This window comes from Hirundo rustica, chromosome 10 (assembly GCF_015227805.2).
Source record: "Hirundo rustica isolate bHirRus1 chromosome 10, bHirRus1.pri.v3, whole genome shotgun sequence".
In the NCBI taxonomy this organism is placed as follows: Eukaryota; Metazoa; Chordata; class Aves; order Passeriformes; family Hirundinidae; genus Hirundo; species Hirundo rustica.
Window position 1 is genome coordinate 7,597,302 of NC_053459.1, and position 17,291 is coordinate 7,614,592.

The 17,291-nt window shown below is 39.5% G+C and overlaps 1 long non-coding RNA gene across 1 annotated transcript in view; it reads left to right on the forward strand.

The window, feature by feature from the left end:
- LOC120757163 (uncharacterized) overlaps positions 1 to 14,594 on the forward strand; it is an 86,147-nt gene extending 71,553 nt beyond the window's left edge. Inside the window, exons 7-8 of the long non-coding RNA XR_005702402.1 lie at positions 11,369 to 11,479; positions 14,460 to 14,594. This is a non-coding gene — a long non-coding RNA (uncharacterized LOC120757163). The remainder of the gene's footprint in view (positions 1 to 11,368; positions 11,480 to 14,459) is intronic.
- The last annotated feature ends 2,697 nt before the right edge of the window (positions 14,595 to 17,291 follow it).

A 17,291-nucleotide genomic window follows, 5' to 3' on the forward strand; every position in this document is an offset into this window, starting at 1 on the left:
TGGTCTAATAATTCTGCAAACCTGTGAGAGTTTATTAATCCCCCATTATGATCTGGGGTTCCTTTCTGAACAGGTTGGTCGTGCAGCACGCCCAGTCTCCTGGTGCAGACATGGTTTATAGTATTTCTGACTGTGAGTGCTGTAACAGCAGCACTGCTGGAAATAGCTCATTCTGAATGTGCTGTGGCCGTAGCATGGATAAACGGACTCAGGTGGAGATAGTAAATGTGAGAAAATAGGACAAGTATTAATCCTTTCCCAAAGGACATCTGTGTGTTTTCAGTATTCTAGGTTAAGACAGTAAGCAGAATATCTGACCAGCACTCAGAGGGACGCTGTAAAGCAGGTGTATTCTCTGAAATGAGACACAAAGTCCCTAAGGACAGAATGCCAGCTTCCTCCTCATGGATGGAACAGCCATTACATTTTTGCAGTACCCAAAAATGAAGGATACTCTTTGGAATGCAAGGCATAAAGTCCATGCTAGGATTAGACTATCCCACCGTGAGCCCAGTTCAGATGGGTTTGTAGAAAAGGACCTGTGAGACAAGGGCTGAGTGATCCAGCTCCCTTTTCTAGAAGCAGCCAGCACGGACACTGTGGAAGGGCACTGGAGTGCAGTGGATCAATTACTGTCTGTCTTATGTCATTTTAGTTTGGAGAGCAATCTGTGCCACAAGCAGTAAAGCTAAAAACAGGCTTGCACAAATGTTTCTCATTTATCTAGAATTGCGTGCTATTCCTCAGAATCTTTGGAAGCAGGTGGCTGCTGTACCCCCAGGACAGGGCTGGCAGACTTGGAACCAAGGAGCAAAAGGCAACAGCTCCCAGTTTCTTATAAAGGCCATCTTGGCTGCTGTCAGTATTGCTTCAGCTGGGACTTTCTGGAGCCTGCTTCTATAAATATACAACAATTCAGTTGTGTAATTGCCATTACCAATGTGAATTCAATTTGTCTATATTTTTATACCATAGCATTAGGTCTTAGAATCTTGAACTGGTATAGATTCTTTTAATAAATGCTGATCTATCCAGATCTTGAGAGGCAGAAATGAAGTCATCAGAAGCAGATGGGGCATGGAATAAAGTGAAAAATGGAAGTAATTTTTAGTAAGCTTGTTTTGCTTTTAATCCAGTGTCATTTATGCTGAATAATTTCCTCTAATCACCTGATCCACAAAAATTAAATTAGAGTTCTGATTCTAAGACCTTTTGATTCAGATTATTTTTATTTGTTAAGAGTATCAGGTTGTTTTAACTGAAAAGACTGCCATTTAGGTTGGAATAGGATCTGATAGAAAAATCTACCCCTGAAATGCAAGAATCACTGAAAAAATTGGAGAGGGAGCCTAACCTTGCTCAATCCTTCTCTCAGCAAGAGAATCTGGTTAGGAAGAATGATTTTGTGGTGGTCACTATGAGCTAGATGGACTCTGCTGCCTTATTTTGGTGAGCAGAAGTCAGAATCCCAATATCAAAGCATTTAAAGCTTTAAAGCTTCCCACTCACTTGATGCAAAGTGTTCTGCAAAGTACCTTGGGCCACAGGGCTGCCTTAAGTACTGTCATTAACAGTTGTTAGTAGCTTTTGTAAGGCATCTCTTCTATTTCCTTTAATTCATACAGAGTTGTTGTTGCCTGTCCTGTTGACAGCTCTGCATGTGTGCTTCCTTGGCAGGGACAGCACAGGAAATACTGTTCTTGCACTTAGCTGTGCACGAAGGAATAACTCCATGGCACATCTTCAAATGTGTGCACAAAGAGGGGATCAGTAAGAAAAAGGGCAGTGTGCATCTGCAGGCTGTTGTATTCCATGGATTCTGCTGCAGGCAAATCCCCTGCGAAAGACCTTGGCTGGTACCAACGCACGAGAGGGAGCGAACAGAAGGGAAGTGCAAGGCTCAGACCTGTTATTGTGTGTGAGGTGTTCAGAGTAATCAATGAGGGATATTCTGGACTCCAGGGCTTGCAGCACATCAGCTCTGCAGGCGTCTTGGGCTCTGTGTGACTAAAGGAGGCTTCCCCACTGTATTCCTTATCACCACCTCACCAGGCTGCTTGGATGCTGCAGCATTAGCCTGTGAGCAAGCTCTTCTGCAGACAAAAGTACCTGAAATAATAGAGAATTCTACCCTAGAGTTCTGTACAAGGCTTACTCCTCTTCTGATGGATTTGTGTGGCAGCCTGACCTAGTTTTGTAAGTACAAATCCAGACTTGTATTCAGTACAGTTAATCCCCATTTCTTCTTTTCAGATGGACTTTGCAAAGTTTATAACTATCCTCAGATCTGTGCAGGATCATGTCCTTAGTTACTGCTCCGTGTTGATACTGGCATTGTTTCAAATGTGATGAATACCTGAATAAACAACCCTGAAAAATATATATGTAGAGATATATATGTTCAAGATTAGATTTATTTGTTTGGCCTCTGGCCAATTGCCTAAGTACAACTTCTGTCTTGCAAAAAGATCAATCTCTGATAGTCAGGAGCTTTAGGCAAAATTTTTCCTTTTAGATCTTGGACCAGCCGTGGTTCTTTGGGTCATCATATTCACTTGATTGAATAACTACTGATTTTAATAGGACTGACGGTAAGAGGAAGGCTTTTTAGAATTGGGATATTAAATAGACTTAGTTAAGCGGCACGTTTTGAGCACTGGAAGAAAAAAAAGTTCTTCAGACTGGGAGGGTAGAAGGGTAATTCACCCCAAATAGAAGCCTCAGGATTGAGAATGAGTTAAAATTAATTCTTTCCATTAGCTAGGAATCAATAATTTTTCTTTCCTACAGCCTCTTCCATAAGAGTGAGCCAGATCTCCTTGTTTTGGCTTTGGTTCTTCAGTGTCCTGAGGCTTTTCATGGTGTCAGCTGAGTGCTGCAGCAGCGCTCAGCAGAACTCTGAGCCCATGTGAAATTGCCTTGCTTTGACTGCGCTGTGTGATGCACTGAGAGCACATTAAAATGCTTTCTTTCCCTAATTATCCTTAGATGGGGAAGGAAATAATGTGATGCTGCCTTCTCTCTCCTTTTCAGAACCTGAGAAAGCTGCTACCGTGTATCATTATCCCACAGTGCCGCTTCCAGCACCCCTCAGATGTTTTTTGGAGCTGATGTTGATCACCATGATCTGTGCAGCTCAGCCTCGTTGCAGCTATAATTAATCCATTCTGTTATGAACCAAATTGTCTGAAAATAATTTTCTTCATTTGCTGCACCTGCCAAGGGGGAGCTCCTGCAACCTTTAATGATGCAGGTAATCCTATTACTGCCCACACAAACACTCCTTCACAGAAAGGCTGCAGACGCACAACTAGAACTTGCTGAAGCACTTCCCAGGAAGTTTTGTCCCTGCCCCTCCACATAAATATTTGAATATTTTGTAGAAAAACACTGTCCTTTTGGGCCAGGTTTAGACAGTCTGGGGAGCAGGAGAGTGATTAGTGCTCATAATGGCCAGTAGCACAGGCTGAGACATTCTCACAGGGATGTGAAGATGCAGCTTCAGGTATTTACTTCAGAAAGAGAAACCCTATCTAGGCCAAATATTGTAAGCACTGGGATATTTCCAATTCTGAGAAAGTCTGTTCACCTTTCCACTCCCCAAGCCCCCAACATTTTGCTTTCATTTTACCGCAGAGAAAAATATCAAGGTCTTTTTACAGAAGGAATTCTGGTTTCCAGTATGATCACACTATACCTTTGTTCTGAGCTCAGTACAATCTTTCCCAGGTGACAAGATGTTGGCAGGTGCTTAAAATGACACAGTGCTGGGGACTTCTTTTTGCAAAACCTAAAAATAAAAAAAAATCAGATCAGATTTGTTATATGCTCACAAAGTCTGAATCCTGGTCATGGTGGGAAAGTAAATGGAAACTCTGATTTTCATTCCTATACTTTAATTCTATGTTCATTTGTATCCATTAGGACTGCTCCTACTGGAGCTGATTTGAATTCTAAACAGTGTTAGATATTTATTTTCCTAAAGCTATGCCATTCATCTTTAATATAATCATCTAATTTACTCTATTAATGCCAGCTGCTCCATTTGGCACAGGTCACCTGGAGTGTTTGGAACACTCCACTAATTTTTCCTTGAACTAATTCTAAAAATCTGCAGAAGTCAGAGCACTCCACCTCCACAGCGAGGGAATGTTTATTTTTGTCCGTGTTCCTAAACACCTTCTTAGTTCGGCAGGAGAAAATATCCTCTGGGAGGCAGACTGCCATTTTGCTGGCAATTATTTATTTGGTTGGTTTTTATCGAGAATTATCCTTGGCATTGCCAGGTGACCCCAGGGAGTGGCCAATTTTTTCATAATTTCAATATTTTCATAAATTCAGTATTTTCAAAAGTACCCCAGGGAATATTTTTTCATAGCAAACAGCTGCTGCCTTGAAGAGGATGCTTTACAACTCTTTGGTGCCGGCCACTTCTCCTCTCACTTGTATTTGAAATCCAGGATGGGTAAGTGTGTGAAATGTTTCATGTTTCCATTCTCTGGCACAGTTGGGTAACACCCCTTCACCCCACCCCTGATCTCACAGAAGGCAAGTGCAAGATTTGGAATTGCGTAGAGCTCTTACGAGTTAGGGCTTGTCCACCCTGAGACAGCAGAAAAAACAAAAATGAACAGGAGAGATGGCCTCAGCAAACAGAACAGCTAAAATATGATGTGGAACTACTGTGGTTTTTCTTGAGCCGTGGTTTTATGTTTTTTAAACCTCAGATAATATCATAGGTCCTGTCTTTCCAACCCAAACTTCAATTGCACTTAATCCACAGGAGAGTACATTGTTTTATCTGCCTTCCAAAACATTCAACTAAAAAACTTAGGTAAAAGGTGACATTTTTAAATGTAAATTTTACTAGGCAACTGTATTTTAAATAACGAAAGAGCTTTTCCCTAGCTCTGAGGGATTTCCAGGAGGTAGATTAGGGGCAGGCCTCTGGCACTCCTATACTGACTGATTTCCATTCTGCTGTAAAGCAGAGATCCTGATCACAGAAAAATCTATTTTCTTCCTGTACAACTGTAATGAGTTTATTAAAAACACACAATAGTGTAAGACAGTTTTGACTAGGCACGTTACCAAAGGTGATAATATAATTAAGTCATGGCTTGTCAGAGGTTGAGACAGTAGCTAAAGGGAAAATAGTTTCATTCCTCCATCTGGATCATGGAGTGAATTTGAAATCCTGCTGCTGCTGAATTGAAATGACTTCTGGAGAATCCAATGTTCTGTAGATGTGCCCCTAATGTGTAAATGTTAGAATCCAGTGCTCTGTAGGTGTGCCCCCAGTGTGTAAGTGGTTAGAATCCTGTGCTCTGTAGGTGTGCCCCCAGTGTGTAAGTGGTTAGAATCCTGTGCTCTGTAGGTGTGCCCCCAGTGTGTAAGTGGTTAGAATCCTGTTCTCTGTGCCCCCAGTGTGTAAATGGTTAGAATCCTGTGCTCTGTAGGTGTGCCCCCAGTGTGTAAGTGGTTAGAATCCTGTGCTCTGTAGGTGTGCCCCCAGTGTGTAAGTGGTTAGAATCCTGTGCTCTGTAGGTGTGCCCCCAGTGTGTAAGTGGTTAGAATAAAATGCTCTGTGCCCCCAGTGTGTAAGTGGTTAGAATCCAATGCTCTGTGCCCCCACTGTGTAAGTGGTGAGCAGTGCTCCAGCAGGATCATCCCAGGTGTCTCACAAGAGCTCTCCCAGGTAGCACAGTTCTGACTCACAGCATATCTTATTGAACATTTTCTCGATCATCAAACTTCCACCAAAGGTTGAACAGGGAGTTCATGGTCTGTAAAGATCCCGTTTGATCAGCAGTGGTTCATGAGTTCAGGTCCAAGCCCCACAGAGATTAACCTGAAATCATTTTGTAGTTCTAGGAAAATTTAGCAGATCTTCTTGTACTCTAAATTAGTAATCAACTTATGTTGCTACCTTGAATGTAGTATTTAATTTCTTAATGGATTAAAAATCTCTGCTATTCAGTTGTGGACATTAACAGCTGTCTTATCTTTAGCGCTCTTCTGTGAGCAGATCCCTAGCCAGAGGTTCATGCTAATTAGAAAAGGGTATAGTGTGCACGTGTATTAGTTTCAACTTTGTATTTAACCTCCTCAGAGTTCTTCATGTTTTCAAAAAAAAAGGCTTTATTTTAGCCTAACCTCTTGAAACTACTTATCCTAATATTTATCCTTGTGTTGTATTGCAGGCAATCCCATTCCGTTAGCAAGTAATTAATGTGAGGCTGTGTCACCAAACCCCGAGGCCCATCACTGTTGTGAGTGTTAATTTAAAGCATGTTATACTCCTCAAATTATCTCTTTGAAGAGTCTCTCTGCCACAGTTTTGTACTGCTTTGTTTTCAAAGTAGTCATCTACAGTCCAGATTTCCTTTGGGAGGGAAAAAACAAACAAACTAAAATGAAAAGCCAAAATAAAGAGTTGGAGCCAAACCCTTTCAAATTAATGAGTTAAAGGCTTCAGACTTTTGTATGGTTACCCGATGTTGAAGCATTAAGCTGCCTCCCATAGTTTCCTTTCCCCCTTTGTTAGTTAAAGCTTCTTTTTTCTTTTTTTTTATGATCAGTTTTTACAAGTCTGATTTTTTCATCTTCATCAGAAATAGTATGTTAAAGTTATTAAGCCAGCAAGAACTGAAAAAAATTTTGGGCTTTTTTCACCTCTCAGCCCTGCATCAAAAAAAGGCACTGAGTGTGAGATCATGGCCTTTGTAGGCAAGCATAAACTTTTTCCCAGTTCTGACAAATTTCTGACACATTGGAACAGAAAAGATCACGTTTCCATGCTGTAGGTAGATGGCTCCAGCATTATTCATATGATTCTTTGTATATGTCTGCAGCAGCCCTTTAACAAGAGCAGTGAGCCAGCTCTGAAATACAATAGCACTCAGGGCCACCCTTTTATGTTTGTTTACTCACTTTTATGAGCCTTCCTCAGTTATTTGATTCACAGGGCTGAAGCATGCCAGAAGACAGCTCAAGAAATTCATTGGCCTTTTTTTGGAGAGGTCTACTCTGCTGACGTCTCTGTGCCAGGATACCAGAGCTTTCTTATGGAACTTGAAATCTGTATTTTTTTACCACGTGGCTGGTTAATAATGTATCTGTTCTGCTGTCTGTAGCAGTCTATCTCTTGTTTTTAATACACTTCCACTGGCATGGAGTCTCCAGTGGTGAAGGTCTGTTCCAGAGCAAGATAAATCTGTAAACAACAGCTAGATGGATGAAATTTAATTTATCACTTAAAGGTTTTGCCAGTGAAGGTCACATAGGGGCCAGTGGGTATCAAACCTAATTCTCCTGCTCATAGAAAAAAGATTTAACAAGAGACAAGTTAACCATTGGACTATTTTCTCTGTTAACTTCATTTCATCATGGTAGTCATTTTGAAGAGCTAAATATAAATAAAAGTTGTAAACCGTACTAGGAGCTGAATTCTTATTGAAGCAATTATCTGTATAAAGTTTTCTCACTTTCATTATGGAAAATAGGTCCAACCTGATCTAGCTGAAATAACCCTAGATTTGAGCTCACTTGTACAGAGCTTTGGTTAGAAATTGATGTACAAATCACTCTCCTCTGTGAGCATGTGCCCAGTAAACCCAGGGCTGACTCAATCATTTGAGTTAAAAGGGAGAGGTTGAGTTTAAAAACTAAGCCAAACAGTCTAAACCTTTGCATCTAGAACCTTCCTTTTTTAAAATGTGTGTATAGTTGCATGAATAAAGGGATTGAATCATCCAGGTGCTACTGTACTAGAAGTAATTAATACTTAGTGGGTAAGTATGGTTTTTCCTCCCATAAATTGATTTAATTTTCATATCCTGATCGCCTGGAGCGGCTCACTTCAGCAACCTTGCAGAATTTGCTGCATTTTTGATTTATTGTACAGCATCCTTCGACACTTTTAATCCTTACAGCTTTCACACATATGGAGTTAGTTACAGATTTAACGCCCCATTGATATCAGTGCAAATATTTAATTTCTGACATCTTTAAAAGAAAGGAGGTCAGAGTTTCACGTATTCTCCCACTGCTAATTCTCATTTAGATATATTTTCTACTGCAAAGGTAAATCTTTTGAGCTTGAAATACATCTGATATCTGAAAAATAACTGATGATAAATACATGTATGGTAAACATAGTGAATGTTTCTATGAGTAAGGGATAAAAGTTTTACGCTTGTTTGCGAGACCTTGAAATGTGCAAAACGTCCTGTACATTGAAGGATGGGTTACTGCTACCTTTTTTTTTTTTCTTATTTTGTTAAAATATGGCAGTGGGCAGGCCATATTTTCCTAGCATTTCCAGTCCTGCTGTACTAATGACCTAATAGTTTATCTGCTCATTATGGTGTCATCTTCTAGGCTATATCTGTAGGAGATACACTTTCTATGATTTCATATATGCATACATATTTACAAGTGTATGAAATGTTTTTAAGGGAAAGAGATGACAGTTTTGGAAAGCCAGTCCCTGTGGATCTCAGTAAGAAAAATGTTAAGAATAAACTCTTAAGCGAAAGTAATTTTTTATTAGTTTTTCCATCTCTAAAGGTACAAAAAATCTTAATTTGCCTTTGACAGGCCTTCATTGCAGAAGCAGCTGGCCTTAATCGAAGAAAATCTCTCCTGATATTTTCTTCTAGAAGTCAGACAAAACCAAAGGCTGATTCTGCACACCTCTGAAACTTCATAGGTGTAGAGCAGGATCAGGCTGTGAACTTTGCATCTGGTCCATATCAATGTAAGAAGCTGACCAAAAAAGAAAGAAAAATCAAAGCAGTTTTAGAAATAATGTGTATATTAAACCTAATTTCATTCAAATTCTTTGAAGATTATGCATTCCTCCCTATTCTAAGAGCCTAATATTGTGCAGCTTGCTCTCTGAGAAGTTGCTGTGAGCACTCTTAAGCTGCAGGCTTTTGGGGCAGGTAGTTTGGCCATAACAAGGACAGGCAAATGTCTGTGGATCACACCTTTCAAGGGGTGTCCCGATGGAATGCTTTTGAGCACCTCTGTATGATTTGATGTGTTCTCTTGGCATCTTGCTGGTGGCTGTGGCTGTGTTGGTGTCTGTGGGACCCTGGCAGTAAAGTGCCAGCAGTCTGCTCAGTGTTTCCTAACCCCACACGTGATTCAGGTGAGCTGGATTTCCATAGGCTGAACTTGATCCTGCTTAGTCTACAGCAGAGCCCAGCTGGGGGGAAATGCAGGCTGTAAGAAGGATGGGAGGGGGGAAACAGGCTGTAATAAAGCCCTTATTACCATTCCTACAAGTCCTTGCTTGCAGATGCAGTAAAATTGAAAAACTCATCCATATATGAGCAATTAGAAGCAAACCAACATAAACATTCCTGCACAACTAATCAATAAACTCGTATGTCTTCATTAGCAAGGTAGCATTTTGTGCTATTGATATTAAAGATCTACTTTCTGTGTTGGGTCTCACTGCAATTGTTATTGATGAATAAAGCCCCCGTGAGCTGAAATTGTTGTCTTAAAAACTAGAATCGTGATTAGATGGCTGTATTTTCCCTGCATTGCTTCTCACCCCATCTCCTATTAAGCCAAAAGCATAGAGAATGTCTTGTTTCACAAGTCTCAGTTATGGCTCACATTGGACACTGTGGATGAGATGGAGGCAGAATGCTGAAGCTGTTTTGGTGTGTGTGTATCACTTAGGGCTATTTTGAGAATGGATTTTGATTTGTGTCATTCCTACTTTAAATATGACTTCTTCAATAACATGTTCAGTAGTAATTAGATAATTTAATGTCTACTGACAGGTCTTTTGTGACTGAAACCCAGTTTTAGCCCTGCACACCAAGGAGCTTGCCAAGGAAAAGTAACCCTTTTACTTAGTAAGGAAGGATAATGGGTAACTTCTGGAATTAAGTGAAAAATTGAATCCAGCTTCCTGTGTGCACTTTAGGTCCCACACTGGGATTACAGAACTAGTTCTGAACTGCTTGGCTGCTGACAATAAAGATTTTATGTGTGTCATGTTGAATTTTCAAAAAAAGTTCTCGAATCAAAAAGGTCAGTTTTACATTGAGTCTGGCTGCTTGTTTAGGAATTTAAGTGCTTTGCAACGGCTTGTCTTCTCCGTAGCACTCAAGTTTAACTAGGTTTTTTGGAGTAAAAAATGGTAATATTCCAGTTTAAGAAAAGGGGAGGAAGAAAATAAGGTCACATGCAAGCAGAGTTTAAAATGTTAGCCTAGTTTCCATCATTAGGAATTGATCCACTGAAGAGCTCTTATTGGCCAAGTGCTTACTTACCAACGGTTTCACTATGGGAGGAATTTTATAAACACAGGAATAATTTAATTTCCTTGTATTACTAAGTATTGTTAGCTATTCATACGTCTGTGTACATTTGAGTAATGCAGAGTCAGTATCTTTAGCAGTGAAGGTGCTTCTGCCCTTAGAATGAGACAGCAAATAAAAATATGTTTTTTCTTGTATTCAACACTTTAAATATTTCTAGGCTGTATTCTGTGGTACATAACCTATTGCATTATAATATTTTTTTTCTGTGGAGTGTTTAGTTCTGAGAACTTCCTGGCTGTGCCATCTAATCACTGGGAGCAGACATGTTGGACCCCTGCAAAAAGGAAATGCCATCATTTCTAATCTGTGCATATAAATGGATCATGCAAGCCTTAAGACCTGTGTGAATATCAACTTTGAGAATTATCCAAAGTCTGTATTAAAAGCTTCTTCATTTGAACACAACATTCTCCCACAGAGATTTTCTGCAATGCTTCATTAATCAAGATATAATGTGAATTTTTGAAAACATATTTAAATTAAATACTCAGTCCTGACAGAATGTATTTTCTAATGCATTTAACCAGAACTGTGTGAAACTCTCAGTCAAGAAATCAGCAGATCTTCACTCAGCCTTCTAACAGGATGTCTTTAACTTTGATTTTTAGGTTCCTTTTGGTGTGAGACAGATTTACAATCTTTCTATTTGTAAAGTATTTTATATATATGTATGTATAAAACTCCCGTGTGTGCTGATTGGAGAATATTTTCTTTGAAATTCTGGTGTCTGAATTCCACAAGAAAATAACCAGGAAGTCCTGTGATGTGATATTGTAACCAGACTCTCACTTAACTACTCATTTGTCTTTTAACTTGGTCGTGGGAACAGTAATTTACTAACCTAATTCAATGCATTTGTTGCCTTTAGAGATCAATGCTGCTCCAAGCAAAGTCAATAACAAAACTTTATTGATTTTCCTGGGACCAGATCAGCCACTTTACGCATGAGTGCGACCTTAGAGCATCATAATTTTTCTGTACAATTGCTGAAATATTAGGCCATGTTTTTGTCCTTGCAGTTTAGAGTGCTGGCTTCTCCAAAGAGCTGTGGCAGATGAAACAATCAGCCAGGATTTCCAATCCACTGAACCACAGAACACAGGAGGGCCCCACTCATGTGGCATGAGGAGGTAGATTATCACTATGTTATTAATATACTCCATAATAATTCCTTTCCACTGCTTAAATGACTATTTTTTTCTGTCCTAGGCATAGATAAGGATTCAGGTTTTTGGAAGAAATCAAATATGTTACAAACCAAGTATTTTTGGGAGGCAGTGTAATTTAACCTGAGAAGCATTACCCTTTTTGCCAAGATGTAGGAATTAACGTACTGCTTGTGTTGTTGGATGCACTGTACCTCCAGAGTCTTGTTGGACTCAATGTGATAAAGAAATGAGGGTTTGTTTAAGGTGTCAGGGCCATGACCACCTGATACTGAGCTCTAGATCAGTGGTAGGATTTGACAATAGCAGGGACTGTTCTAAACCCCATCACTTATATCTGTAAAAGCATTTGGGGCTCTTAATCTTTAAGCTTTAGACAAAAGGTCGTAGGCAGAGATGCACAGGAGTCAGTGAGGAAATTTCTGCTGGAGGATGCTAGCAGAAATTCAGAAAGATGAAGGTATACGGTCGATAGCAGGTGATACCTTAACTTTTATCCTAACATACAGCAACAAAGAGGAAAAGGATTACCAGTGAAACATTCTTTAAGATGGTCTCTCCTCACTGAGATTGCTGTGAGAGGAAAACCCGAATGTAATAATTTAAAATTTTTAACAAAATATATGCAGAATGCAGAGCAATGCAAGTTTGGGAACTGAGTCAATAGGAACCTAGACAGAATGAGATTTGTCTACAGCCTGGAAGTTTCACTCTGAACTGCTCAGCTCTGTTTAGGTGACGGGGAAATGATTTCTAAGCCATTCTGAGGCTTCAGATAAGGGTCTTACAGAATAAACAGCAAAACAAACCCTCTGCATCTCTAAACAACCCTGGGCTTGGTAAGCTATAATCACTGTAGCCCCCAAAGATCTCCTGTGTTGTTTCAGTTTAATTAGGTCATTAAAAGAAAACAAATCTGTTATTGACATTTATGAATATGTGGTGTTCTGTGTTCTTTGTGTGAAGCAAGTTCATCTCTTCACCCTCTCTCCATATTTTTTGTGTGTGCAGGTAAGTTGTTTGAAATTATTCTTTGTTTTATAGAAATTAATTGAGCCCAGTAAAATATTTCTCCTAAATACAAAGGCTTTGCCGATGTACAGCTGAATGTTTAGAGAACTAATTTATTAAGAGCAGAACCAGTAATTTTTTTACTGGGGAATCCTACAGCTTTATCACATTGTTCTGTGTTAAAGTAATGATGCATCAAACTCCCCATCATCAGTTAGTGAGGAAGAAACCCTCAGGGCAATTGAAATGAAACAACTTAACGTACAGAGTACCTGGCAAAAAAATTACAAGGCTAGACAAGAAGAATGTGGCTACGCTGGAGGTCTGTAACCGCAGTCTCCAGGAGCCTGGAGCCCTGGCCGTACCACAGCAGCTCCTACGGACGCTTCCTCCTGGGAAAAAGTGATTTATAAATTGATCTTTGAAAATGGCTGCGCAAGACAGCTTTGTCAATGTATTTCAGCATAGGATATTGAGAAAATCGTGAAACTCTCAATTAACTTTTGATGTGCAAACTCCCCGTTTCATAATAATTATATAAAAAAGTTGTTTAATAAGCGGGTTCAAAGGGAATAAATAAATAAATTCCAAAATGTCAGGGAGGTATTCTGGAAAGATTTCTGTACATTAAAACTTGCAGATTTACTAAAGTAGTTATGTATCTGGATATCAAAGTTTGCTCAACAAACATTTTTGTAAATAGGTCTTTAATAGGTCTTTCTGTTGGTTTCTCTTTGCTCCCCTAAGAAATGGAGGCAAGTCTTCACAAGCCAGATTTTGGCTCTAAGGATTAAACTTTTTTGTTGTTGTAGTAAATAAATAGATTTCTTCATGTGTGAATCAGAGAACAAGTTAAAATGGAATTATATAATTTCTGTTTCTCAGGTTTTATGCCCAAATCATAATTAGCAAGCGTGTCTGCTAATTATGCATTATAATAAATGGAATATTACTGCAATTTACTTGTGAAATTTCAAATTTGTCGGATTTTTAAAGAGAAGATTTGTGCTGCTAATTTTGAGTTATTTCATTTATGTCAGTGGGCAAGGGAGAGAACTAATACATGTTATGAAGAAACATAAGAATACAGATATTTTCTACACTGAAATCATAGAGCAACACATAGAAAATATATAAAAAGAATGGAAGAAAAATAAGTTTGACTACCCTGATGCTATACATCATATACAGGCCAAAACTGGGCTTAGGTCTTTTCTGTGGGGTTCTTAAATATGATACTTTGCATGAGGTGGCACTGTGGGTAATTTATCTTTTTCATTAACAAGGGGATACCTAGCATGGTGGGTTATTTGTGTCCCAAATACCCTGCTGGGTATCTCTGTGTCATCCTTCATTGCAATTAAAGTAATATTTGTACAGCTGGTATTCCTAGAAAACTACGTATTTTATTTATACACACACACACACACATATAGATATACTATATATATATAGTATGGAACAACTTTATATGTAGAACTAGTAGAAGTGCAAAAAGCCAGCAGGTTCAATTATTTTTGCTTTCCTTATTGCTTTAACTTCTGAAGACAGAGAAGCTGACTGAATACAGCAAATTACTTAGGAGTGATACGTTGAAGTGGCAATTAATCTTACACCCTTGACTGGAGCTCTCTCTCCTCCTCCTTTACAGCATCTACTGTGTTTCTTTCAGTGTTGATTCACAGCATGACTATTCTCATCAAGAGATGCTCTACTGCAATTTTGGGAACGCAATATTTCTGATGTTTCATAACTGATGTGCTGATGCATCAGTTATTTTAATGTGCCCTATTTAATTAAATTATTATCAATATTGCTTTCTTATGCTTCTGTCCGAGGCAACATTAGTGCCTCTATTAATGTACGCATTAATATTTGTGCCTGAAATATGCTCTCAGATGTTGCCTAAAGTTATTTACTTCTTAAATCCTAGGGCTTGAAGTTCAGGCAATTGTTTTGTCTTAGCAGCAAGTTACAAACTTTTGTCAATAGTAGTAGAATCTACCTGGGGTGATATTCTGCTTCACGGCGTCTGGAGTTTAAATTAAATATACCACTAAAGTCAGAAGGAGCAGCAATGTGTAAGTTATGGTATGTTTCAATTCTGCTGTTCTCTCAATGAGACCCTTTAATGCCAGTAATTAATTATATGGAGAAAAGTAGGGATCAGAAAGTCTCTAAATTCAGGTGTTTGTATGATTGCTTTTATTTTACCAGGATCTGTTGTTTAAATACCAGAACAGTAGCAGATGTCTTAGCATCTTTAAATTTTACAGCTTTGTTTATAATTTCACTCTGTTAAAGTTTTAATACTTTGAAGTGCATCCTACAAATGCACACGGCATAACTACTGCTAGAATCACTTAAAGGGGATTTGAGGAATTCTGTTCTTAGCAATTTCCTACAGGCAGCTTTTCAAATTCACTTTATTGACTCCAAACTGTTTCAATTTCTACTTGTATAATTTTACAAGAAATATGACAAATGTAACTGTTTTCCTCATGTTTTATGTCTCTAATGAGGAGCAAAAGGTCAAGGACTTTGGGATGGAGGGGGAAGCCAATTACTCCTGCTACTGTGCTTTGGAATACTGCTTGCAACTCACACTCATTTTCTACCAGCAGGATTACAGGACAGTTAATTTCCTTTGGAAGTTTATGAGGCTCACAGGATTGGGATTTGTATTTTTTTTTCCATGTTTTCTCTTCTTGCTTGAAAGAGACTGAAAAATATTCCCTCTGTATATATGCATGACATACGTCATGAAAAACAAAGAGCTTTTTAGAATGTCTAGAACTTGGAGATTAGATTATTTTTAAGGTCGTTAGGTGCTCTAAGCCACAGCTAGATGTCTGACTGATTTTCAAAAGCATTTATATGCCTACCTCATCAGTAGAGCTGGTATGCCTAGCCTGTGAGGTATTTTTTAAAACCCTAATTGACTACCTACTTCTTAGGCACATTAATTAAAAATCTGGTTCTAAATGTTATTAAGAGCTATGAAGGAAGGCAGCCACTGGAAAATAAAGAAAAGGTCAGAAGGAAAACCAGGTCAGTGTCATTAGCAAACTCGATAAATTCTTCTCATGTCTGATTTTGCACAGCTCACTTGAAGGCTGGATGCTGAAGGGAATCACAGACTGGCTTGGGCTGGAAGGGAGCTCCAGAGATCCTCCAGTCCACTCCCCTGCCATGGACAGAGACACCTTGCACTAGACCAGGTTGCTCAAGGGCCTGTGATGTAACGAAAAAGGTGGGTAAGAGCTTGTTTTCCCCAGAAAATAACAGATTTGAATTTTCCCAGTGCAAGGAGAGAGGTCAGAGTGCAGGGACCTGCTTTTGGAGATATCAGGCTCCTGTTTAAGTGAAGCCTGCCAGCTCTCTCTGTGGCACCAGGCAGGGCTGGGCAGTGTGCGAAGGTTCCTTGAGCTATTTCAGTTTGTGTCCAGGGGATGTGAGGCCAGGTAATTAACGTTTGTGCCCAAACAGTCAGATTGTTAAACACCCTAATTGCAGGAAGTGCTCAGACACAGCCTGTGGTGCTCCCCAGTGCCAAGGGAGGCACAGGGACAGAGCTGCCCAGGACACAGCCGCTCCAGGGGCCCCTCTGCACGGCACAGGCTGGGTCACATCCCACAGGGAGGATTTAGGACCAGGCTCCTCACCTGATGGGTCATCCAGGTGGAAGTCTTGCTCCAATGACCAGGGAAATGCATCCATGGACTTCTGTAGTGTGCATTAAACATGCCCTGATGGCCTCAGAGCCTGAGACCAACTCAGAGTGTTTTAAACGTCGTTTATGGTAAAGTGTAGTGAAGGCTTTTAGCCAACAGTGAGCAGGAATTTTATGAAATCTAACCTTCAGCTGGGGTCTGCTCCATGGGTCATGGTGAAGGAGAAGAGGGAGATTTGAGACACTTCAGTCTTTCATCCCCAAATGGCTAAATGCTGCAGAGACCTGTCTGAGGTCTGCAGCCCTGTAACATGTACAGCCTGAAAAGGGATATGCCTGATATGCCAGGTGGCCTTTAAAAACACACAGTTCCATCAGACTGGAACAGAGCTGCTTAATGCACTGCTAATTCTTCTCTTCCATTGCTGAGTTCTCTCCTTCTATCACATGTCATCCAAAGTCCATGGCTTATCTGAAAACTGATACACTTAAATGTCAAAACCATCTGAGGATTTACATAGTCTCTCTGCCCTTTGGTTGTTTCTTTTTTTCTTTTTTTTTTTTTTTTTCTTTTTTTTTTTTTTTTCCCTTCTCACTTAGATATCTCTGTGCCTAACTGACGTATTGCTCATAGGCCTAGGAGCAGAAATTGGTGGTCCAGACTTTAATATGCCTGTTGCTTTACATGGTCCCAATTTGAATATGTGATTTATTTGAGTGTGTTCTAAATAGCATGTGTTCTGTACTCGCCTAAACTTTTTCTAACTTTGACAGAACCCAAAATAATTTAAAGCATTTGAAAACAGGCTTTTAGCAAAATCACTAGGTGAATGTGGCTATTTAAGTACCATACCAATTCAGGCAAATAAGAGTGGTTTCTTTCTGAAATAGTCCAGTACTTTGGGTAGAAATTTTGTCTGCAGGGGAGACCATTACATGAAATTCATGCTGTGGTAGAATTAAGGAAACTTTAAGCCATGATTCACTGGCAGAACAGAAAATTGTATCATAGGACATCTAGAATTTATACATAAAGAGCTAAGCTCTCTCTGATTAAACACTGCACAGGTATCCCTCTGTGATGTGACTAAG